Source organism: Myiozetetes cayanensis, unplaced genomic scaffold (assembly GCF_022539395.1).
Source record: "Myiozetetes cayanensis isolate MyiCay16 unplaced genomic scaffold, myiCay2020 scf6-25, whole genome shotgun sequence".
NCBI classification, from domain to species: Eukaryota; Metazoa; Chordata; class Aves; order Passeriformes; family Tyrannidae; genus Myiozetetes; species Myiozetetes cayanensis.
In genome coordinates, this window is record NW_026087853.1 from 53,604,129 (window position 1) to 53,630,573 (window position 26,445).

Genomic DNA, 26,445 nt, shown 5'->3' on the forward strand with positions numbered 1-26,445 from the left:
AACTGTGCTGGGGCATGTGTGTGTGTAGGTGATGGAACATTTGCACTTTTAAACAGAGACAACAGCCACTAATTCCATGTTGCTAAAGTGTCCCTCCTGGATGTCCTGCTAGGAAGGAAGCATGAGTAGGCTTTACTTCATAGCAGAGAATTAGCCCAGTGTAAGAGCACAGCCAAGGGCCTTCCAGTTGAGAATCAGTGTTTTTCCTGAAGAAGTAGGAAAGCTGCTTATTGTCACAGCAAGGCCAACCATCCACATTTTTCTCCCTGTATCTACAGCTGCCCTGGTGCTGAAATTGCTCTCCCACAGTCACCACCGCTACTGGCTGCACAAGTGTGGTCTGAGTGTCTCAAACTCATACAAGACTTGGGTTGTAACTTGGGCATTTTAGCAATGAAGCTCAAGAGTTTTATTCCAAGAATAAATTCCACTGCTGACTGTGGTTTGTGTGTATTGTGTATGCATATTTCTACTCAGCATTCTCCTTCACATGGTACAAGTATTATGCCAGAAAATAGAGGTGATTCTCAGAGATTTCTGACAATGCCCATTGTCTTTAAGCAGGCGGCAAGTTTTTCCATCATTTATAAATGATGTGCACTCTTTTGGGTTCTTTTTTACTTTCAACAAGCAAGTCATCTTACTCTTGCACAGTCCTACCCAGAGAGAACTCTAACTGAGGTGGCATTCATCAGTAAGAGGCCCACCATTCACTTCCTATTTCTTCTGCCATATGCAGCTGTGACACACCCAGGAGCATTTTGGTTAAAAATGAAACCAAGGAAGATTCTGGAGGCCAGCACTCTCCCATTGGTAAGTCTGAAATTTAAGCTGACTCCTTAGGAAAGAGTGGCTTTGCCTTCTTTTTGTAGTAACTTAATAGCCATCCTAAACTTTTTTTTATCCTCTGTCCCCTCTAGTGACAATTATGCAGAGTTCACCTTGCCCCTTTTAGGCCAGGCTCACAACTGAGTAAGCCCTATTGCAAAACACCAGTCTTTATTCCTTCACTTTCTCTCCTTGAGTTTAGGTCTCTGTTCATACCAGCTGTTCCTGTTCTAGGTAAAATGGAACACCCAATTGTTCATGATGAAGATTAGGATGTCAAACTCTTTTGCAGCAGTCAGTGTTCCCACACATAGAGTCTATTTTCAGACAGCACAAGATCAGAGCTCTAAACTGTGCAAAGCTGGCTTTAACCTTTAACATACAAATGCATTGAACAAAAGCAACTGAGACTCCAGTTTGTGCTAACCCTGGTTAATAAAGAAAACTGAAACTTGGAGATTGCAATGTGAGGGATTCTAGAAAATACTGTATGAAGCATTGCTTCCTGACAGAAATGACTCAACACTGCTTTTCTTACCTTAATGTGACACTCCTAGTTAATAAAGCTGTACAGAGGGAATGATCAAGAATATTTATTCCCTATGGTTCTAGTACTGAGGTTTTTTTCTGTATGACCTGACATTAGGAGTAACTCAGCTTCTGTTTTCTAGGATCTACTCCATTAGCCACTTTTCAAGCCAATGACTTTTTAACAGAATCATAGAATCATCACAAAAAATCCTGAGTTGGATGGAACCCACAAGGATCACTGAGTCCAACCCCTGGACTTTTGCTCTCAATTTTTCTGCCTGCAATAATTTAAAATACTAGAGCATCTAAACGTAGTGAAATTGTAAAAGCACTCCCAGTAAAGTCCCAGACAAAGTTATGGTGCAATAAAGACTGTATGCTTCTTAATTCAACATTCCAATTCTTTTTCATCTTTCAGGATTCAAAGACATCAGGAAATCAGTGCACATAGAATTGTGAAATTCCATGCTCCAATATTAATATTCAAAAGTGACTTTGAAGTCAGAGCAGCTATTACCCTGCATTCTTTCTTTGAAAAGTAAAATCAACTGGAAGGTAAAAATCTATTGAAATATTTCCACATCTCATACAGTTTTATCTGTAGAATTATGGATATAATTAACTAAGAAGTATTCTTTTGGAAAACTTTATTAGGAGTAAGGGGTACAGATTAGATTATTTTTAATGTGAATGTCTTTAGCATGACATCGATCTATTTCACTATCCTCCATAACAGTAATTTAATAAAAATTATTTTTTCAGAAATACCTCCATAGTTCTTTCCACATGAAAAACTAAGATGGCAGATACCACTTATATGACTGAAACAATGATGACCTCGCTGCTCCCCAGATTTGCCTCTAAGCTCCTCCTCAAAACATCATTCCAAGGTATCCACTGGCATGGCTGCTCTTGTGTTCCAGGCTGGAGTTTGTCCATCATCATGGTTTCTCTAACGCTGGTTTCTGTTTCATTAACCCCACTGTCCTCTCTGTCCTCTTGTCCTCTCTGTCCTCAGAGCTGCAGCAGGGACTCACACAGATGTCATGGGGGTAGGAGGTTGAATGTCAGTCACACAGTTCCAATCTAGCAAGCAGACAGTGTGCAGAGGGAGAAAGTAGGGAGAAAGGGAGGAGAGCTAAGAGTGAAATGTCACTGGAAGGCTGACTCTGCCCTCATGATCAAAACTGGTCAATGCCCATCATACAGCAGCTGCAACCCATTTCCCTGCAAAGGGAGCAGGCCTGAAGCAAGTACAAAGCTCACACTTATAACCCAGACAGAGGTGGATTAATGACTTAAAGGTTTAAATTACAGTAAACACAGAGTCTGTGCGTCCCTCTACCAGAAGGACAGAACACATTGATGAGCAAACCTCTCACCAGAGTTGGTCCTCCAGCTTCTTGCCTTGAGGCATCACATTGTGCAAAGTGTCAACACTACCTTAGGTGAGGGCGGAGGTTCATGTTGCCAGGGGCAGTTTCTTGCAGTTAACTGTTGGTAGGCCAACAAAGTGGTTTAAAGGTAATGGGAAAGAAAGAGCTGATGCCTATAAACCATGTTAGGAGTTGTATGAACACACTTTATGGTGTGCGTCATTTTCTGAGTCAGCTTTGTGGATTGAAAGATATTTCTTCTCTCTCTTCTGAGAATGAGGTTTGTAACTTCCTTGAGAAACAAACTTAGTAGGTGTTTAGTATGATTCATAAAGATATTTGGATAGCCATTTTGTTGGATTCTATTCTCCTGTGATCAGCGCACAGTTCAGAGCGTCATTTATTGTCATTGGCATTGAGTTCTTCATTGGTAACAATACAAAACATACATTTTGCTCTGCTTGTCACTGCCTCATCATAAATATGACTTCTGGTATTCCCTTCTGTGGATAGCTCTATCAGGTAAATGACTTCTTGTCCATAATAAATTGGATGGAGCAAAATGAATTAAAGTACTTTTCTGCTCTCTGGACAAAACCTGCCCAGCACTCTCACTGTTTGCTGGGAGACAACAAATGTTTTCAAAAAGAACCACCTCTCAGAACCAGGCAAACAAAAAAATACGTCTTGTGTGAGAGGACACACATGGTCAGTTTTGATCACATAGAGCAGAACCAACTCAGGTGCTCCACTATCTCTACAGATTTAAAGTCATACTATTAAAATTCTCAGAGCACATATGAGTTCAGTGTGACAAAGATATTCAGTTAATTACTGCCCTTCATACTAATCTTAATCCTGTATAATTGTGGGAGCAGGTATGATCAAAGAAATTAAGGTTTAAAGCTATCACTGTAGATGCACCCACTTTGCTTGCAGAGCTCCTCTAATGTGCTAGTGATGTGTCGTGTGCTAACCCTGAAGATGGGAGAACTAAGATAAATGTGAAGGAAACTATGCATCAGAAGGAATATAAAATACAGCCCAATATTTCAATAGCAGCTGCACTCAACACCTGCAGGGCACACCAGGATGCACAACACCCAGGGCCACTCAGTCCGGTTTGTTTAGATATCCCTAATGAAACTAGTGTTTGCAATGTGTGCAAACCAACACACTCTCAATAGGAACCTCATGCCTTTTCTCTCATGTACAATTTAGTGAGTAAAGACAGCAAGTGTGGTTGCACATAAACACAAACACGCCTGGTTTGAATTTGCAAGTGCCATGGCACATGTTGTGGGTTCAGGTGGCTGGGTTTGCGGTAGTAGGGAAGCCACAGGGGTGGTTTCAGTTAGAAGCTGCTAGAAGTTTCCCCTGTCTTATGAAAAGCCAAGGATAGCCAGCTCTGTTGCTAGCCAAGGCTGAGCCAATGAAGGTGTGCTTCTGTGATAACGTATCTAAGAACAGAGGAAGAGAAGGTGGTGTCAAAGAAGAAATTCCAGCCTGGAGAAGAGCAGAGGAGAACATGGCATAACAAGCAGACTCCAAGGTCAGCTCCAGGATGGGGGAGGAGGGGCCCCGGGGCGGGGGGGGTCTCCCTCTCCCCCTCCAGCAAGGGAAAGACTGAGAGACGAGGGCTCTGCCGCTGTTGGAAGACCTTGGGGCTCGGAGATTCTGCCCCCCCTGCCACAGCTCATGGAAGAGCCCATGCTGAAACTGGTGGTTACATGAAGGAAGCTGTAACCCCGTGGGAGGTCCAAGGATAGAGCAAAGTCCTGCAGAAGATCTGTGGCCCATGGAGAGGAAAACGTATGCTGAAGCAAGTTTTCCTGGGTAGGACTTGTGGCCCTGTGGGGGACCCACACCAGTACAGCTCATTCATGAAGAAATGACCCATGGGACAGCAGATGGGGAGGAACTGCTGCCCGAGAGATAGACTCACGCTGGAGAAGTCCATCAGGGGCTATCTCCTATGGGAGGGACCCCACAGAAACACGGGAATGACTCAGAAATGTCCCCCTGTAGCCTGTGGTGAAGACCATGGTGAAACAGGTGTCCCCTTATACTACTGTGGAGGAGTAACCTCCAGGACAACAGAATGGGAAGAGCTGCAGCCTGGGAGAGGGACTGAAACAACAATGCACCCGCTTTTTTCCCGTCCCCTTGCACTCCTGAGGGAAAGAGAGGACATCTACAAAGAAGGATGAGTGGGGTTGAAAGTGTTGTGTTATAAGACTGTTTTATTTTTTACTCTTTATCTCTTATTCCGTTTGCAAAAAATTTAGCTTTTAGTTTGTTAGAAATAAATCTAAGTTTTATTCTCACTCTGAGTTTGTTTTGCCTGTTAACACTGCCTTCTCCTAGTTCTTATCTCTTCTCAAAATTCCTGGATTTTTTTTCTTTATTTGTTTGTTTGTTTTTGTTGTTTATTTTTTTGTTTGGTTTTTTTGTGTTTTTTTTTTTTTTTTTCTCTTTGCCCACTTGGAGAGGGAGGGCAGGGGGGGAAGCAGCTTTCAGTGGGTGCTGGTGTCTGGCCAGGGTCAAACGACTACAGCACAGCAGAAATGGATCTGTGGAGTAAAGCAGTTGATTCTGTGGGCCTAATTTCACTTTATGCATCTTGAGAGGGGGGCTACTCCAGACTAACTCTACTGTTGTCAACTGAATTAGTTCTTGGGGCACATTAGGAGGGCTCATGGGGAAAGTTTCTAGTTTGAGGTTGCTCCACTGCATGAACCAAAGCATGATAACTGGAGAGGATCAAAAGATTTGCTTTGGAAATGTATGGCTAACCTGAAGTAAAATGCTACTGGAGCTGCACCCCAAATCATCACAGCTCTTACTACTTCTAAATGAACATCTGAGGTCTGAGCTGAACAAGATTTATTTTGATTTACACTCTGCAGAGGAAACCTAAAAGTCACATGCCATCATCCTTCAAGTTATGAAATTATGTCTGGAGCTTCAAATAAGAGAATAGATTTTCAGATATGAGAAAGCTAAAACCTGGCTTTTATCAAACAATTAGCAAATCTTTGTGAAGTTCCAAATATGCAGTTGGTTTTTGCTGCAATCTTCAGTTTGGACTCTGGAACAACACTTTGGATATGGCATATAGGATTCTTTCTGACTCAGTTTTGATATTTATATTTCTCCTCTTGGCAGAAGTAGTCAGCTTACTCTTATTTTCTAACATTTTAAGCCTGCCAGGAAAACAAGAATCTGAGTCCTCCCTAACTTTGGCACTTCCTCCATCACAGAAGGATTTAAGTTTAGCTAAAGAGGAAACATTCTGTGAACCAAAAACTTCTTTATCCTCATACAAAAGCCTGAATATCTAAAAAATGTACAAGTTCCACAACTTTGTGAGCTCTCCTATTGTTTAGAGCGTTCTGTATCAGTTGCTCTCTCCAGGGCACTCAGTGCCAAAGTTGCATGCACACCTTCCTTTGGCACCTGCAAACACTGAGAATGCCTCTTTCTCTCTTCTTCCTTACACCTACAATCAGCCTTAGCTTCTCTGTGCTTCCCTCAGCATGGACTATACCAGTTCTACCACACAACTGACCCATGACATTTTTCGAACTTTCCTTAATGAAAATCTCCATGGATTTTATAAGAATTTTAGATCAAATGTTTTATTGAGCCATTTTTTTTTTAAGATCTACTAAAAATATATTTTCCTTCTAGAGAAGTGATGAATCTCCTTATGTGTTTTATGAGATATTTCTATGAACAAAATTACTGGCTTCTCTAAAGATTATGTCTTTAAGATTCACCAAAGTCTGCCAAGTAACAGCTTTCTGAGAGATCTGTCACACTCAAAGAACAGGGTCCTCTCTTTCAAGGAAATAGTGCTTTATTTAACATGAATAGCCATCTGAAATATTTCAGCAATACTCTTACATCTTCAAATCAAATGATCATTATCACAGTCGTTTCCAAAACACAGCATTGTCATTTCACACGGGTGAGCCATCACTGTGAAAGTCTTAAAAGAAGCCATCAAATTAAATAAGATGGGAGTTTTCTAAACACAAGTTTTAACAAATGGGAAAATCATTCTAAATGCTTCTTTAATGTGTTTTAAAATGTCAGTGGGGGCAAATGAATATTTTATTACTTGAAAGATGAACTCTTCAGCATTCAGCTGAGATTATATAACTTTAAATTGCTTCTAAGCACAGTTCTTCCACTGCTGTCTAGGCAGTAGAAATAGCCCAGTCTGGGAATAAAAAAGACAGACCCTGAATCCCAAAAGTACCATATTGCCTTTCACGAGGAAACCACAATCAAAAAGGGTTCGGGAGTTGCAAATGAAGTGGGTTCATTAACAATACAGTATTCTGGAGAAAGCTCCAGGGTATGCCAAATGTGTCTGAAGAACCAGGGGAGAATGTCTGGAATAATCAGCCTCCAGCATTTATTAACAGAAAGTATGTAAGAATCTATGAAAGTCAGACAGAAAGACACAACTCTGAAATAACATCACATCCCAGAGAAACTGAAGATAGCAGCTCAGGAAAGGACAGAGAATGTTAATGTGTATGGTAAGATTATTCCAGAACCAGGAGTAAATGAAGTTGTAGGGGTTGTCATTTGGGGCAGCTGGTAAATTCTGCTCCTTGAGGCTGACTCTGTGCTTCACAAATCAAACACAGTAGACTGCAGTATAAAAGCCAGCCACTAATGCACCAGGAACTAAGAAGAAAGGTTAGCAAAGCAGCCTTTGTAAAATGAATGCCCTGTGACAGGATAAATCCTTGCAGAACTTCAAAACCAACTGCAGTTGATGGAGAAATAGGCTGTGGCCCCAGATATAAACTATAAGCAAGATTAGCCTGCCAAAAAGTAACATAAAACCAACAAGCAGTAACACCTCTGACTGGATGGGAACATAGAGCAACCCTGAAGAAATACTGTGATGGCTGGGACAAATAGCAACTACCAGTTATCCCAAAAGAAGACTGAAGAACTAGATGAAAGAGAAGATGAGTGAAATTGCATTTACATATGATATGTGAAACCCAAATCAAAGCAAAAAAAAACCTCAACAACCAACCCCCAAACACTTCCGAGCCTGAAGAAGCTGAAGTCTTGTAACTGAAACTCAAAGTCTTTTGCATTATAGCAGGGCTAAAAGTAAGTTCTTTCATATTGAAAAGATGGTCTCACATGTATAAACAAGGGAAGAAGGATAAACACAGGTTTTCTCTTTACATCTTTGGTCACCTTTTGGGTGCATGAGACTAGAAATAGGCTTTCATAACCATTCTGGACAACTGGAAGTTAGTGAAAAATTCTAGAAAGGACTTCTCTGTAGGAAAGAAAACATTAAAAGCAGCATGAGGGGAAAACCATGGAGAGTGTTTCAGAAGTCTGTCTTGAACATGTGTACTGTGCTGGACCTCAGAGTTCCTGTCCACTGACTACACAGATAGAGAAGCTAGTGAGTGCTGCAGCCTCACAGCTGTATTTGTGAGCTCAAAGGCATTGCCAGACCATCAATCTACACACAGATAGAAATACTGAGAATCAGCCAAACCTTCTGTATGTCCAGCAGGCAGCATGTTTGATCAGTGGGGAAAGCCTAGCACTGTTCCTTTATCTCTAGCATGACTGAACAGCTAACTGTCACATGATTTTTTTTCTAGATTCTGTCATAGGGAAGAGAAAATGTGACTGTGCAGAGCACAGACTTTTGGGAGTACAACTCTTGACTGTTTCTGCTGCAGCATTTACAATTAAAAGACGGACAAAAGTGCTAGGGTTTTTTCAGACTTAAAAATTGTGAAGGTAGAAAATCAGGCAAACATCCCTTATAAGGTAACTGTGTGTCTGTCCCATAGTACTGAGCTATCAGATAGCTCAGACAGCTGCACTGTCCCCAGAACTGGAGTCGGTATCACTGCAGCCTCATGGCACTGCACTCAAACTAATTAAATGGGCGATGAGAGATAGAGCTTTTTCAGCTTGCCACGTGGTTTATAATACATTATAGCTTGAGCTAAATGTCTCTGCTTTGCTTCCTCCTGGGACATGTGTCTGTTACCCTGCCTGGAGGCTGCTCAGGGGTCTCTGCTCCACCTGCGGGTGCAGGCAGGCCCTGAGCAGCAGTCCCAGGGGACATAGTATGGCCTTGAAGTGGGAAAAGGGCTCTAGGAGGGAGTACAAGGACAACACAAGGCTGTCTATGCCTCGAACTGGAGGCACAGTTCCATTTAATGGTATTTCTAAGGGTAAGAAATAGATATTGACCTGCCTGTGACTCTCCACATAACTGATAGTCTGCTCACTCTGACAGGCATTTGATCCTGGTAAAAAAGCCACCAGGTCAGTGGCATTGCTGTGCTTTGAGAACTGTCTGCATCCTTATCTTCCCCCCATCAGTCATGTAACAGACAGGTATTTCATGCTACTATACGAAATTTACCCAGAGATCACAAACCCTAAAACCTGCCACTCCCATGATTTCTGCTTGGTGTCACTGCTGCCAGCCAGAGCTGTGCTGCTCTATCCTGACACAGTTTGTTTTCCTTTTTTCTGAGCTTTCTTGTTTTGTAATACTGGGATTGAGTATTAATTTCAATATCTCTGTAATGTATTTTGTCCAAAATCAGTGCTGTGTGTGCTTACCTGCATTGCAACACAGGGTTTAGAAATCATAGAGCCTTCAGTGTTGTACACGAGTCTTTGTTCACAGAAGCACGTGAGAACTCACCACCTACACACCACAGCAAAGAACAAAATGGAACACCCAAGCACTATACTGAGAGTGTCCTTCAGTTAATTCCAAAACAACTACAGCTCCTTTATTATGCATAAGCACTTAGAGAAAAAGTAGATCAGATCAGTATAAATTATAGTAGCAGAAGGAGGGGGATTTGCAGCCAGAGCAAACAGATTTTTTTGAAATTGGTCAAACCTAGCAGTTGCCTCTGCTTTCCGTGGGGGTCAGACCAGATGAGGTCCCTTCCAACTAAAATTTTTCTGTGATTCTAAGAGATTCCAAGAGATTGTAGCACACAGCCTAGTAAGATAAAAAGAAGATAAGGGAATGATGAAATAAGAATGGTACATGGATGAAATGAAAGAAAATATTAATTTCTTTAAGATAATACAGAGTCTTGATTTATTTCAAATTTTCTCAACCAAGTACAGGTTTTTTTCCATGAAATACTGTGGAATATAAAGATGTTTAACTGATGGAAATAGTTAAGCTAAATGCAGCTGATGTAATATCAGGGAAACTCACAGTGCAAAACAGTACTATATGTCATAATAGTTTGGGCAAAAAAAAATTTCTTGAATTAAGTAGGAGTAAAAATAAACAAACAACCCCCCCAAACAAACAAACAAACAAAAAAAGTTTTAACTCCAACTGCACCCTGAATGTTAGATCCATGGTATGGCCAAAGACTGGAGTCTCTGGCCCACTGTCAAATAAGAGCAGCTATTAAAATGTCTCTCAGAAGAAATGCCCAGTTTTATTTCTTCTGAGCCCCAAAGTTCACCAGCCCCATCTGAATAGCATTTGCAAAGGTATTGACTTTCAGGCATCCGACTGATTCAGCTCCTTATTGGAAACTCCGGCTCCCTAAGCAATGCATTCAAGTTTAATCCCACTAGTTGGTCCTGCCAAAAACAAAGATAAATGTGATTTACACCCCCAATAGCAGAAAGGTGCTTCTCTCCTTAAGAGAGTGGGATTGGTTTTATCCGCTAAGAAGATGCTAGTTAGAAGGAGAGGTGCATTTTTTAATCCACATTCTGTCTCTCATCTACATCCCAGTTCTGAAGGATTTATTGTATAGAGTGAAACAGTACAAGTAGGAGATTCTATAAGAGTGGCACTCAGGTTGTATGGCAGCCTGCTGACATGGCCACTCTCATGGACAGTGGGAGAAAGAATTAACACAAAAGCAACAGACTGACCAGACTGGGGACTGAAATCAGGTCTGTTAACACCAGTGTGGGTTCCTTAATTGCTGGGTTACTGGATATTTAGACTTCTCCAAAATGAGATCACTGCTCAGAATTACTGCTGAGTCCTTCTGTTGGAGTAAGAACTATTGCATTTAGATTGATATTCTTAAGTGGGGGATCTTGTATCTCTGCCTGGATAGAGTCCATCTTATTAGGGCTTAAAACAGTGAGCCTGACACATTCAGACTGCAGTAGACCATCTCTACTTAATCTTCCTGGGCAAACTAGACATTTTTTTCTAACTAACTCGAGCACACATGGAGTTTGCTGGATTTGTTGTGCATTTGAAAACCATTGCTTCAGGAAAAGCATTAGATTTGAATCTTCTGGGAAGCGCCACAGGTACTGTGTGTTTGTTACAGTGTTTGGGATTTCTGGGCACCCTGCTGTCTGCTTAGGACTTAATGGTGAGACCAGAAACACTTGACAAATGTCCAATATGTCCTTAAATTCTGCCCCAAAACATTGTATCCTTGGGAGTCTAAAGACCTGACCACTCTGCCTTAAGGGTCAACACATGTTGGAGGTTGCAGCAATATTGTAGCAATATTACAGCTATAAATAAATCTTAGACTATCAATCAAAAAAATAGACTATCAACTAAAAAAAAGAAATTCATGGCAGTGAGAGTTACAACAGAGCATTTGGTGGAGTTTAAGTCTATTGTGTGGCCAAAAATATTATCTTCTGGTCTAATATGGCTAATGGTAAGGTGAATTTAAGTAGCTCTCTAGTATGTGGCTCAGTTGAGTGTAACCTGTCTGAACAAAGCAGTGTTAGAATTCATATAGTTCACATAGCAAGAAATTAATCTTAACAGGGGTGTCTCAGCATCAGTGGCATCTTGCAACCATGTACCATGAACAGATTACATTGCTCAACTGCTGTAAATCTGCTCAGTGGATATTAGTGAAGATAATGACTGCCAAATGAGCTAATATAGTCTTTTCTCAGTGTTACCCTAAGTATGGCCAGTAGCAGATGCTTAAGGAAGCAGAGCATAAGAGACAACGGCAGGGTATTGCTCTCCTTGATATTCAACTTCTGTCTTACAGTGCTACTCAAGTGTCATCAGGAAACTGCACATAGTACTAAGATTGTTGGCCTTAAATCAGCATCAAATATTATATTAGAACCACAGTAGCATCTTCACAATATATTGACCCTGGTAAGTACAACCAATAGCATTAAGTGAAATTCAGACAAAAGAACATGCCTCAGATGAGTTAATTGCAAATACTAGTCTTACACTAAGTGTTCGTAGGCCTTCAATATCTTGTTTTGCTCATGCAGACTTGTGAGCCTACCAAAGCGAGTGAGTTAATCAAAAGAAGTTCCGCAGTTTCTGAGTGTGGTGTTTCTCCTACTGCTACCACTATTTTTCTATTTTTAAATTTCAAATTGTGTTCCAGGTCATATCATTCAGTGATTCACAAGAGACTCTAGAGTCAGTCTTAGGCAGGTGGAAATAAAATAAAAATCTCAAGATGGGTCCTGGGACCATGCCTAAAAGCCAGAAGATAAGCACACACCAGATTGATCCTTCCTTCTTTGTGCGGCTGTGTCTGCTGCAGTGTCATTTAGGGATAGTTTCCAAGCTCTGGCCAGAGATGCTGGCAGAGTAACCACTTCGCAGCAGCAACAGGAATCACTTCAACTCAAATTTGCTTTATCATTTCGTAAGGTAGGATTTGTATTTTTCCATACTTTAATTTGTGTTACATCCTGGTATCTTCAGCAGGGATCTTATTCCCATTCATCTGTTGAAGCTGTAACCTGCCATGAGCCTGAGGCTGTTCTCATGGGCTTTTTGTGTTATGGCAGCCTGAAAACCTTGCTGAAGAATAGCAGTAGGTAACTACATCACATCTTGACAGTGTAGCTATGAAAGAAGACATGTATTTTTCCTCATCTATTCAAGGATTCACATTCAAAATAAAGCTTACATGATTTTCCATTTCCATGCCTGGTGGCTTTTCTAAACACCTTCTCTACCTCCACTGTCTGGAAAGTGAAAGAGACATCATTTAACAATTTCATTTGCTGCTAATGGCCAGTCTTCAGCTCTTCTTCATCCATCTACACATCTTTGTGTTTGAAATCTTTCCCTGCCCTACTTTCTGTTGCCTACCTCCCCTCTCCTCTTCTTTCATTGCCTTTCTTTTTTTGGTTCTTTATGTACTTGCTTTTGCCTCTACTTATGTGGAGGTAACTTATCACTATGACAGGAATCATCATATTCAGAGCTTGATTTCACCCATCCCTCTCATCAGATAAAGGCAGAAATAACTCTGTCCCAGTGCTCGCAGTACTGCAACCCATTCTTGAGAGCCTGGTCACTGTGGGGATGGAGACCCCAGGCAACAGAACAGTGCCTTGTTCTCACTTTTGCATCTTCCTTTGATAAAGAGGGCCCTCAATACTGATTGCTTCAGGCTTCTAATCTGCCCCTGTCATGCCAAGTTGCAATGAATATGGTGCCACATTACCAATCAAAGGAACAATAAACACCAACAAACTGCAAACTTTTGAAACAGGGAATGATTATATGTCTGAGGAAGAGATTGTTTCACAGATGAAAACATGAAATGGCTTCTTTTTTTTGAAAAGAGTAAGCATGAGAAATACATTAAATACTTTGAACTTGCAAAATCAGAAATGCTAGACTCAAGAGAAACATTTTGGAGAAATACCACTGAGGCAGGTTGTTCTGCTTATATAAAAGGATATTATTAAACTGCTTAATAGAACAACAGCAAAAATCATGAAGTAATCATTGTGAGCAATAACAAACTTGTGTAGCTTATATAGTTACACATATAGAGAAACTATTGCCCTTGTTTATTACGTGAGTCAGATGTGATTGTGTGTCATCAGTCCTTGAGAACAAACTATAAAGTTATGCAAGAAAAGCATAACTAAAACAGAAATAGAAGGGAGAACTGACCATGAATCCAAAGGTACCAAAACTTGGGGTATCTTATGTAGTTACTAAGCAAAAGAAGTAGGAATATTTCAACATTTTGATATAGAAAACTAATAAATAAAATAAAGAGGCAAAGTGAAGCATGAAATGAGCTAACATGAATGGAAATAGCTACAAGTAACGCTGATATGTGGATACATGGTAATGAAAATTCACAGAAAAAGTGAAGACACGTCATCCACACAAATAATTAATGACTACCAGTTAGAATTAATACTAAAAGAGCCTATAGCCTGGACTAACAGAAATGAGAGGAAATTTCATTTATATACGAATGTCTAGTTTTGTGCTTGGGAACAAATAACACCACTTTGTGCTAGAACCTCAATAGCTTGACATGACAGGAGGAAACTAAAATATACTCATCAAAATCACACTGAACTGCTGACATGAGGTAGTTATGAGAAAAACAAATATAAGCCTAAGCTGCCATCAAGAGATCTGTTTTCACTAGAGGTATGAAAATATTTTTGCTGTGTAAGATCTCAGTGAAACTTCATCTGGAATATTGTATACATTTAATTAAATCTGAAAAACAAGCAAAGAGAGGGTCCTGGAATGGATAAGAAGAGACTCTCTACAGAGGAGATTCTTTAAACAGAACATGGCTCTTCTAGCCTGGTAAAATGAAAGCTGAAATGGGATAAGATTGCTCTCTACAAATGTATCACTGCAGGAATGGTTTGTTGGCTGCAAAGGCAAGTGCTGGCAGAGAAACAAAGGTGTATATTGAAAAATGCATTTCAACTGAAAATTAAGGACAGTTAAAGGAAGGTTAGAAGAAGCAAAGTACAGCTGTGCTAAAATTGAACACAGTCATTTTACAAAGGGGCTTCTCTGACCCAGTGTCTGGGACAGCTGGGCACCATGAGCCTATTGGGCGCCCTTTAATCCTCTGTCCCTAACAAGGCTACCTGTCTCATGACCTTTTCCAAACAATCTGCTGTTTTCTAATTGAGCAAAAACTTTCATCTCTTTAATATCTGCTTTCTTTCAACAAGTCTATCCTGTACAAAATTTGCCCCTTACTAAGCTGTTTTATTTTAATCATATGACCCAGACTGCCACATGATGTGGTGACCCAAGCCTCACATGATCGAGCTGTAACTAAACTTCCCTCCTTTCTCTAAAGGATCACCTCACCCTACAGCACTCCTCACTCGGCCATTCCTAGCAACTCTTTCTATCACCCACAGGTTTATCGATATATTCAAGGTACTAAATAATAACTAAATGTATTGATATGCCAAAAGGCAATTACACCAGAAAACTTCAATAAAAAAGAAGAGAGAAAATATCAAACATAAATATCACTAATATTAAGCTGACAGGACTTGGCACAGTAGCCAGTATAGTTAAGAGGTGTTTTAATTAGTTTTTTCAAAATAAGGAGAACAAAATGAAGTTTCATATGTAGATCTCACAACAGGTATTTTTGCTGCTTTTAAGTGATGTTGCAAGAACACAAGAGGAGAAATAATGTTTGTGTGTAGTCACGCAGGAAAAGATAAAAATCAGTTGACAGGAACCTTATAAATTTCAACAAAGAGAAATGCAAAGCCCTCCACTGGGGAGGAAAAACTCAATGCACCGGAACAGACTGGGGATGAGGTAGGTGGAAAGCAGCTTCGTGGGAAAGGCCCTGGGAATCTGGGTGGTCAGCACATTGACTGTGAGCCAGCAATGTGCCCTTGCAGAAAGAAGGCCAACAGCCTCCTGCATCAGGAAGAGCACTGCCAGCAGGTCGAGGGAGTGGATCCTTCCCCTCTACTCAGCACTGGTGAGACCTTTCTGGGCTCCCAGTACAAGAGAAACTGGGACACACTGGAATGAGTCTACTGAAGGGCCATGGAACTGATCAGGTTCTGCAGCATCTGCCGTGCAAGGGCAGGCTGAGAGTGCTGAGGCTGTTCAGCCTGGAGGAGAGAAGGGTCGGGGGGATCTCACCAGTGTGTGTAATACCTGGGCAGGGGAAAACAGACTTTTCTCAGTAGTGTCCAGCAATAGAACAAGAGGATACAAAGAAAGATACAACATTTCCAGTTAAAAAAAAAAAAGAAAAAAGCATTTTTATTATTGTGAGGGAGGTCAAACACTGGCACAAGTTACCCGGAGTGGGGTTTCTGTCCTTGGATGCTCAAAGCCTGGCTGGACACAGCCCTGGTGAACCTCCCATAGGTGGCTCTGCTTTGGGCCTAGAGGGTGAAATGGACAATCTCCATTCCAATCTATGATTTAGTGATCTTACTGAATATACAATGTAACCCTAACACTGACTCCCAAAACACCAAAGAATTGGCACATTAGAGTGCCAATTAAAAGGTAGCAAAAAGGTAGCAGATTGCATTCAACTGCAAACAATACATTTGTTACTCATCCCATGCATATGCTGATATGCATTAAATATATTCAAGATCAAATTGAAGATCCACTCAGATCACTAAATAATTCAATCAGTTAATTCATTAGTAAAGACAAAAGAGTCACTTGACAAAAAAACTGTATCAGCCCTTTGGAGAGCAAAATCACAAGTTTCCTCTCATGGGGTGATTATTCTGTTTTGAATCCAAAGATACCTTTAAATATACTAACTAGCTTTAATACACAGGTAAAAATAAGTTCCTGGACTTTTCCTAAGCTGGTTTAACTAGTTTTGATCTGACCTTTTCCTTTGAACCGTAGTACTTCAAATTAGAAAACAAATAAGCTTTAACTGTATTGGTTACTGCTCATACAAAGGCTGATTCTGAGCTTCTGTAGGACTGTATCTGTCACACCATGTCCTTTACAACAGTAAGTCTGCAAATTCCAGCCTATATTACTGTGGAATTCACGGTAGCTTGGGGACAAGAGCTGTTAGTGCAAATACATCCCTTATAAACACTTTCTTTTGACATGGTTGTTAACCCCCAGCAGCACGAGCTCAAATGAAATGCTATGAGAGTCTAAGTTAGGTGAACAGAAACTGCTTGTGACCTTTCTTCTGGCACCACAGAAAGCGACATTTCCCTTGACTAATCTTTTAATTAAATGGGTTGCGTTTAGCAAGAAATCAAAGTGAGCATCCATAAAGCCTTCACAAGACCACAGAAAATACATGCCTCGGTTTATGCAGAAAACTGCACCCTCCCTAGAGTGTCCGCGGCTGACTGAAACAAGGAAACACAAGTATCATTTGCATAAAACCAGTTCTGTTTCTTAAGTATATAGTATATATATATAGGTACACAGTGTATATATAGGTGTACAGTACATATATAGGTATACAGTGATGAAGTTATGCACAGAGAAACAAAGTTTCTGTATGAACACAAGGCTCCTGCAGCATGGCTGTAATTTCTAGTGAACCCTTATGGTTTTGGCCTGGCACTTGTCTTCTCACACTTTTGCCAGTGTCACCTGTTTCAGTCTCCAAATTAGAGAGAGTAGGGAACTTAGTCAAAGCAGTGGATGCAAAATCAAACATTTCTATGAGTTGGTCAATAAAAGGTAGAAAGTTGTGACAACTGTTTGCCTTGCTTAAAATTGGAGAGATGTAATAAAGCAATCCAGAAACCTCTGGAAGGTTACTGTGAATGAAACAGCTTTCTAATATTGCTTAGAAACATTAATCAGTTTAAAGATATGAACTGGATTTTTCTCTCTAGGCCACATTTGTGTTCATATCTTCCCTTTCCTGTGATGAAAAATTCGCAATGCTACCTCGAATAACCAGTTTGGTAGGTTCTTTGAGAAGTAACCATATGTTACTACATTAAAATGCAAATGCATCATGACACTATGTCACTATGATGCTTTCCTGATGTTAATAATTTAGGAGGGATTAATTAATTGTGACTTTAAACATCTGGAAAAAAATCAGATCATTATCTCTCAAAATATTCCCACAATTTCCAAGGCTTTTGAGATCCTAATGGAGTTTTACAGCACTATGAACTCCTGCTGTACCTCTGTGGTACATTGCTTTATCAAGACATTTTGTCCTAGTGCACTATGAGACTGACCCAGACAGTGTCTGGATAAAAGCACATTGCAGCGTGTTGGTGTTTTGAGCTCACTGGACAGTGCTGTAAATTGCACTGCTGATCAACTCAAAACAGTGTTCTGGTGGCATCTGCAAATGATGGCATCTGAAATAATTTTGTTATACTTTGCTTTGTTGCCGTTAATTCAGTTTGTGGTAATGCACATATTTCATGTATGATGATGGCTTGGTGATCTTTCCATCAGAAGTACGGAGGGAATAGAACCTACAATAATTAAGAAAGTTGGGACTTTTATACTGTACTTTACCACTTAGATAGAGACCACACTGATTATATATTTTCAGCCTACACAAATTGTGCTTCATAACTTACATTTTTTCCCTGTTCTGCCACGAAATTGAGTTTAAAATTCTGAGACCAAAATTGCTTAATTGTTATTATAAAACAACCTTTTATCCTGAATGCATCAGTTAATCCACTGTCACTGCATTATAATATCATTAATGAACTATGACAATGATCAGATTACAGTCAAGTTTAGCTATTTTTACCTATTTTCAAAAATGAGACTGGACAAACTACACTGCTGTGCCCACAGTGAAGTAAGGATATTGAAGTATCTTCCCTGTGATGTCCATTTGGTGTCACAGACACATTTTACCAAGTCACTTCTGAAAAATGCATCTAAGTTTAACTGCCGTAACGATCTGAGAAACTTTAATTTGCGTATACCAACTAGAGATCTTTTAAAAAGAAATTTTCTTAAGAGTTCATGTGCAGTGACTGCAATTCTGCATCTGCATCTCTCTGCTGCAATGTACTCTTCCATCCAGAGGAATCTGAAATGGAAATACCTCATCCCTATGGTCGGTAGGGCTGCCTAACACATGTCAGGATTTCAGCAGAACAAAAAAGGGAAGCTTGGTGTGTAATAGTGTACAACGAAGTAGGAAAACCTTTCAGCAGAAATGTGGGAGATTAGGACTCAAGTCTTTGCACTGACTGAGTTGGTTTTCCTATATGACTGATGATCAGATAATGTCTCTGCTTCAGTGAGCAGGTGTTTTCCAAGGAATAGTCTGTGAAAAACTGTCCTCTAAACAGTTATAATAAAGAGTTTTCCCTTATGTGATTCTAAGTCCTCTGTCAAGAAGTACTTAGGTGGCAGGTTTAACTGGTACAGAGTAGATAAATCATGAGAATGCACATCTAAAAGTAAGTATAAAATAATTATTGAGTTGCTGTGGAGCCCAAACTCCCATTTTCACAGTCTGGGTCAGGCACAAGCCATTTGGAAAAACCAACGTGCACTTACACAAGCAAAGACTATGCTTCCAACAATTCTCATATAACACCTTATATGTACAGTAATCTGAATTAACACGGGTTGCACAAGCTTATATAGGGTGTTTGCTAACTTCTGAATGCCTTTTTTTTTTTTTTTATTTTCCTATGGAGGTGATGCATATCCCTCTGTGCAATATGTAGTTGTGAAACCAAAGGCATATGGTGGCGGGGCACAACACCACTTGCATCGCGGCATCACACTGCTTTGGCAACAAACGGTGAGGCAAGTGAAGGGCAATTGTTTTCGTCAATAACAATCTAGTGACATTGACAGTCGGTTTGGTGGTTTAGGGGTGGCAGCAGCAGCGGCGGGTTATGATCTTAAAGGCCCTTTCCCAGCCCTGATGGCTCTGTGACACTGTGGCAAGGCACAAGTAGCGCCGCTCGGGGCCCTCCCTCCGGATTTTGGCTCCTGGGTTCATCAAAGTTCTGTGGCGACTCGGTGCAAACCGGCACCTCGGGGCTCTTCGCTAACACCGTGGCTGTTTCGCACGGTGCCGGCTGGGTTCGGGCTGGTTTGAAGCCGGGCGGGTTTTGTCCTCCGGCTTTCGGACGCGGAGCGACCGCGCAGGAGCCGCTTTTCCCCCTCACGGCGCAGGGAGGGGCGACCCCGCCGCGGAGGAGCGGTGGGAGGGGGCGGGGCTTGTCGTGGATTCCGCCAATCGGCGGAGCCGCCGTCCCGCGAGCGGCGGGTCGGGTGGCCAATGGGCGCACGGGGGAGCGCGCGCGCAGCGGCCCAGCGGGAGCGTCGGGGGCGCCGCGCGGGCACAGCCGGGTAGGGCCGGGGTGCGGCGGCACCGCCACCACCCGCAGCAGGTACCGACCGACCACCCGACCGCGGGGAGCCGTGGCGGAGACCCAGCCGCCCCCTCCATCATCCTGTGCCGCGGCGTGTGGGGGCAACGGCCGTGCGTTTCCGGGAGGGTGCGATGGATGGAGGATGGAGGGAGGGAGGGGGAGAGGGAGGCGGGCGGCGGGGGAGCTCCGCGGGTCCGGGTCTCCGTGCCCTGGGATCGATGCTCAGCGCGGGCGAGGCCGAAAGCCGCCGGTGCTCCCGCGCGGGACCTGGGCCAGGGGTCCCCCCACCGGGCGGGCCTGCGGCAGGCGCGGCGCCCCGGCCTTGCCCGCCGGGCGGCCCCGGCGCCCCCTGGCCTTTGGCGCCCCTTCAGAGAACGGGCTCGGAGGGAAAGGCCACGCGCTCCTCTGCCGCTTGGAAGAGCGAGCGTTCTTCTCGCTTTAAGAGAAAGCTCTTGAAGCTTTCTTCAAGAGAGAACGGAAGAGAGAACGGAACCGGGCCATGCCCGCAGTCCCGGCCCGGCACATCTAGAACCGGGAGAACCCTTTGCCCGCCCAGCGCCCCCGGGCTCGGAGCCCCCATGGGTCCGCGAAAAGACTTTTTCCCGAGTGAAGTTTAAAGTGTGGTTAATTGCAGATAACGCTCGTTGGTAGCGGGCTTGTAATTGAAACCAGCTCGAATCCCATGAAAATAGAAGCCTTTAATTTCATTTAACCTACTTCGTGGATCGGGCAACTGAAATTTTCTTTATATTTTAATAGCTCTTTCCGTAATAATTAAACAAGAAGTGGAGCATATAGGAGTTTAACTATCTGTGACATCCATCTGTAATGTGGCAGGCTAGAATTTCTTGACCTCCAACTTCCCCAGTTTGTGTGTCTGTGCTTCCTAACTGAGATATCTCATTTGAGCAATTTGGACATTTTGTATTGGGATTCTTTGCTCTTCAGCTTTTCTTTTTCACTCTCCACTCAAAGATGGGTGGCTTAAAATTTGGCCATTTCCACACCAAAATCCTCCTATAGCTGGATAAGAAAGATTGACTTTGCAGGTTATGTTCTTGTTGTTTGGTTTTTTTCCCTCTTAGCTGTTTGCAGAACTGTAAAGTAATACACAAATCTAGATCTGTAACTTGTTACTGCGAGTACTTAGTCTTTATTTATTTCCCTTATACTGGGCTTTAAGTGTAATTAAGCACAATTAGGCACAATTTTAACAGCAAGTGGGACAGTTGCTTTAAGTGTGGCTGTAGGTTTTGGACATGAATGTTTTTTCCTTTTCATGGTTAAAAAGTAACTCATTCTGTCCCCATCTTAATCATCCTTAGCAGCTGATATTGTCAATAAAATTTGTCATTGAAACAAAACTAACTTTTGTAGTAGCAAAGGTTTTCTCCTTTGATATTTAGTGTTCCTCAGACTTTGAAATGTAGAGGATGTCTACTAGCTAGATGTGAGCAGAGTGTCATTGAGTGTCAGTTTATAGTGCAGTTCCTGACAGTATGCCATGGAGAGTCATCTTTGAAGTAATAGATGTTTTGAAATACCTCTACTAACGTTTTTCCTTCAAATGGATAATCAGTCCATCCACAGGAACTCTTAGCTTCTGAGAGGCCAAGCTGAATCACCTTCTGACCACTAGAAAGCGAAGGGTCCTTTGTCTTCTTCCTGTTTCTGAGTTCTGGGTCTTGGAGGAACTCCCAGTTCCTCACAAGTGCTGTGCTTGCAGAGTTTGGAGGGGATGTATAACAAATTGAAATGGTAGCCATTTGGAAAGTCCAAGAGGGTGCCTAAAGGAGGTGCTGGATGTTGTTGAAGACATGGCTGTATCATTGCAGTGACTGCAGGCTTGGTTGGCTTCTCCAGCCAGAAACTGTGTGTATGACGCGTGTGCGTGTCTGGCTTTTTTGTCACAAAATATTCAGTGTTTGAGGAGGGTCTGTGTTTGGTATCGTTTGCCTGTTACTTTTCTGCAGGAAGCAGAGCTTCTGGGTAGCAAAATAAAAATTCTGAAAAGGAGCCAATATCACGAGAAATTGTGCTTGGTTAGTTTGGTACTTTGTGTGTAGGTGGAGGACTTGTGTTATGGAAACATTTAGCATCTGGGCATGGTCAGTACCATCATGGATATCCATAGTGTTTCTCCCAGTTGCCAAATCTAAGCCTTGCAATAATACAGTCTTCCAGCTCTGCTTTGCTTAGCCTCAGCACTTTGGAAGCTGTGAACTGTCCTAACAAATGCTGTCTCTCTGAATAGACTAAGTGTTCCTATTTGCCTTTTTTTTTTTTTTTTCTTCTGAATGTCTCCAACCAAGGGTTTATAGTGAGACCCTGTTAATAGAACTGCTTTTCCTTGCATCTCTTAAGCTTTCTCTGAACTTCTCAAGCAGCGGTGCCTCCACTGATGCACCACTCTCTCCCTTTGGGTGTGGTTAGAAAGTCTGTGCTCGTTAGGTGTTGCTAAGCTGCCACTTGGTGTTGGTGGCTGTGTGTTCACTGCATCACGCCAGCCTTTCCTTGTAATTGTTCAGCTGGATGTTTGTAAATTTGTAGAGCTTCTTGTGCAATAGGCATAATTGATAGGTCCAAAAGAAGACATCCATTAGCATAAACAGGAGTTAAGATAGGAGCCCTCAGCATCTACATGAACATTATCTGCAGCAGTGAAGTAAATAGCTCTGTTCTCCTGAGGAGGAAGGGGGCTTCCTGCATCCTGTTTGATCCGGGGTCGCTTTTGTCCTGTTTGGAGAACAGGTAGGCAATGTGCTGGTACAACTTTCTACGTAACTATGTGTTTAAGCTGTTTTTAGACATAGGAAAATTGTGAAAACAGGCTTCTCTCTTTTGGTAGGGATTTGTTCTACATGTATTGGAAAAAAACAGAAAGGTAAACTAGTGTGGGTTTTTTTTCTTTAAAAGGTGATTAGACTTCAAATACAACTTGGTAGAGCAGTTGTCAAATGAGTTATTTTTAGGTTTGCAAAGAGTTTTTGTGAATTTTTTCAGGAACATTGTGGAAGAGAAAATATCTTTATTGACTTGCTTTGGAAAGCCATTGCATTGCACCATGTTAAGATGTTATGTTGCTGGACTGTGATTTTGCATGAAGAATTTTGAAATGGCTCACCTAAACATTAAGGAATTGAGTTCTTGGTTACAGTTATGGAGGACTTGGATGTAATTTTAATGAAGAGTTCTAAAATCTGAACTCTTTTTACAGCTGTCCAAGCATCAGCTCACCAGCTGTGAGTGTCCTTACTATGGGTGTCCTTTCCTGGAAGCTGGGATTTGGTGAAACATGATCAAGGGCATTTGAGGACTTTCTTAGAGAAGTACAGTTAGGGAATACTGAATTAATGCTAAACATTCACATATGTCTGTCAAATAATGCATTTGGGGGGTGTCATTTTATGTGTGTGTGTCTGTCCCAGAGATCTTTCTTAAACTACCTGCAAATCTTCATGTTGGATTTGTGGATTTTTGTTTTTTGGGTTTTTTTTCTGTAAACGGTGTGGGAAGGTATGGAAGGAGCCTGCAAGTCTTGATTACTAGGTCTTCAAATCCATTGTGTAATGTCTATTGTAAAATGTGATTCAAGCCTTCTAACTCGGTAATATGTAATTTAAAACAAGAGAAATAAGAGTTGGGCTTTTTGTTCTTGGTGAAGCACTGATTGTAATTGCTTTCTTAATCGTAACTTTGAGCAGAATGTAGTTGCAGGTGCAGGTTTTGGTTGGTTATCTTTGTCCTCTGTGATCAATATGAGGAAGGTGAATCTGGGTTTTACCTACCAGGATTTATCTCTAAACACTGAAACTTGACAAACTGATGAACCATTGGAGTGGTGTTTGTTCCCCCGCCCCCTTCCATCCACTTGATTTGCGGCTTTCCCCTCCCAGCAAAATGTCAGTATCACAGAAGCAATTGGAGCAATAATCCTGCTGCTGCTAAGGCTTTTCCTAGTGATAACCAGGGCTGGATATCAGCATACTCATATGAAGACTAAACTGATGCCTTTGGCCTGTTTTCCTAATGCAGTGAGTAAGAATTGAGGGATGGGGTCAGCTATGAGTGTTGCTCTTTCATTATGTTGTAGGTAGGTCCTTCAGACAGGCTCTGTTCTCCTTTCAGAGTAATGATTTATGCAACCACCCTGATAAACAGTGAGGCTTTATCTTGTAATCCTTTCATAACCAAAAGTGCAAGTGAGATTTCTAATGCAGATTTTTAATTAATTTAGATAAGGTGGTCTGGAACTAAGCTTCTGTTCAGGAAATCTTGAATCTGCATGCGTCTTGGTTTTCTAGAACTTTTAAGTCTCTGCATATGTGTTAAACATGTTTTCACATGAACTAGAGGTGGAGTATAGTAAATGTTCTTATGTGTTATGTCCTTTTCTGTAATAGCTTAATTTCCAAACTGATCTGTGCCTTCTGTGCAGTTTGGAGAAATGAGGTTAATTATACCAAAAGAGAGATTTATTTTTTTTCCTTCAACATACACTTGATGACTAAACTCAAACAGTAAACAATTTAGAAAAACATCAACTTATAATGTAATTATAAAAATTGCATTATAAGTTTTACTTTGTTTTAATTCATTTTTAGAGGAGGGACTTACTGTAAAAGAAATATAGTTACAGTAAAACAAGAGATTTCTGCAGTATGTACTTTGTGAACAGATTACTTACTAAGAAGTAATTTCTTAGTCATCTGGTACAGAATCCGTCTGAACAGAAGAATAAGTGAATGGAAATTTTTAGTAAAATCAGAGTTTTGGCTGAAAGAAGGTGTGTGAACATGTTTAAGAAGTATCTGTGTAACCACATGCATTGAATAGCTGTGATGACAAAGCTCTGCTGAGATCAACTCAACAGTGGCCCACACTGAGATCAGATTCACCTCCGTAAGCCTAAAGGATTAAGAGGTTAAAGACTCCATAATTTTGGGCACAGCCCTGACTTCAAAGTATCCTGTTTCACAAGGTATCTTCAGTGAAATAGTGGTGAATTGGGCTGAATTCTGCTAATAAATTATTGGGTGACCATGGGTTGGTTGGTCCAAATTCACCATCTTCCCAAAGCAATTGAGTGAATACTGTACTTGGTTGTTGTAATTGTCATCTAAAAGAGAGTTACAGAACTTCTTCTATGTCTGTTATCAATCTGGATTTTGATATTAATATGCTGTAGTGCTGTTAAATAGATCATATGCAGTATTAGCTTAGTCTTGCCTAAGTCAGTTTAATAATGCTCCCTACCTTGAATGCATATGCTGCCAGAGGTAGTAATATATCCAGGAGGAATGTAACTTGAGGAACCTACAGTCTAGGACAAACTTTCACTATCTAACATATTTCTGTGGTTAAGAACAGTCAGGAGAATTGCTTTTGAAAAGCAAGTCTGCTTTATTTTTGAACATAGGTCTATACATTCAGTTATGTAAACTTTGACCTAACTAGCTTGATTACTCTAACTGGTATTGTGTTTCATTAGACAAATGATTTACAGTGGATACATCTCTTCATCCTTAGTAGGCAAGTCTCCTTATAGTCTTCAATCTTGAAGATGTTCTACTGCTTTGAAATGCCTTGTTATTTTTCACAAACTCTCTTCATATATGAAGTGTCAGCCACAAGTTTGCCATATTCTACATACAGCCTTGGGTTTTCTGGTGGGATTTTTACTGCAGCTGTGATTACATAGGTATAGTCTTTCAGATTGATTTAGTTTTGTTGTGTTTCACTTGTTTGTAGAGAACTCAATATTACCCTGAATCCACCCATGCTATTTTCTGGACAGTGTATAGTGAGACACTTAAGGTCCTTACCAGACACTTACCAGATGTAAGCCAAAGAATGACCTGCTGATGTTAAATTAGTGGGCCCTTTTTGATAGTTCTTCAAAACCTAGTTGTTCTAATTAGCTTCCAAACCTGGCAACGTGTTTTCCAGCTCCTGGAGGTATGTTAAATTTTCTTGGCAAGTTTGTCCTGCAGGGTACTGTGGCTTACAACTAGTAAAGAAAGTGACCTTGCAGAGTGTAGATAAGAATGTTGGTGAAGTCTAAATCATGGATAAGGCTTGTCTTTCTACTAGCTATGGGAAGAATTCCAAGTCTTCCACGTGATTGTGAAGTTTGAAATAGGTATGCTTTAAGGTTAACTTGCAGTTAAAACAGGAAATACTCAGTTTCATCATACCAGTCCCTACTCATCTTTTAGAGCAGTATCTTTCACAGATAAGGTTTCCCAATGGATATAACCTTGGACCACGAAGACAAACAGACTGTGGTCTTTGGTGATATGCTGGGTAGGTATTGGTGAGATAGGGCAGGTCATTGGCCCTTGTGGTGGTAGAAAATGTGGACATTCTGATGATAGCATTCATTGATTTACTTTTGTGGAAACAAGGAACCAAAGTAAATGAGACATGATGATATGATATGACATGACCCAGACTTGTCTTTCTGGCAGTAACCATGTTTAGATGAGTTAAATATTACTTCCTTGTTGACTGAATCTCTCCAGTTCCTAGAGATTTTTTTTTTTTTTTTTTTTTTTGCTTGCTGTAGTGTCCTTGCCATGTGGCAATTGGAGTTTATATGAGG

At 41.2% G+C, this 26,445-nt stretch overlaps 1 protein-coding gene and 1 long non-coding RNA gene across 2 annotated transcripts in view; one reads left to right on the top strand and one right to left on the bottom strand.

Annotated features, from left to right (window-relative positions):
* The window catches only part of LOC126650555 (uncharacterized), a 271,938-nt gene that overhangs the window by 189,596 nt on the left and 55,897 nt on the right, over positions 1-26,445 (bottom strand). The gene's annotated exons all lie outside the window — the stretch shown is intronic.
* Positions 19,765-26,445, top strand: part of FAR1 (fatty acyl-CoA reductase 1) — a 36,995-nt gene continuing 30,314 nt past the window's right edge. Inside the window, exon 1 of the mRNA XM_050335482.1 lies at positions 19,765-19,859. The gene's annotated coding sequence lies outside the window, so the exon portion shown is untranslated. The remainder of the gene's footprint in view (positions 19,860-26,445) is intronic.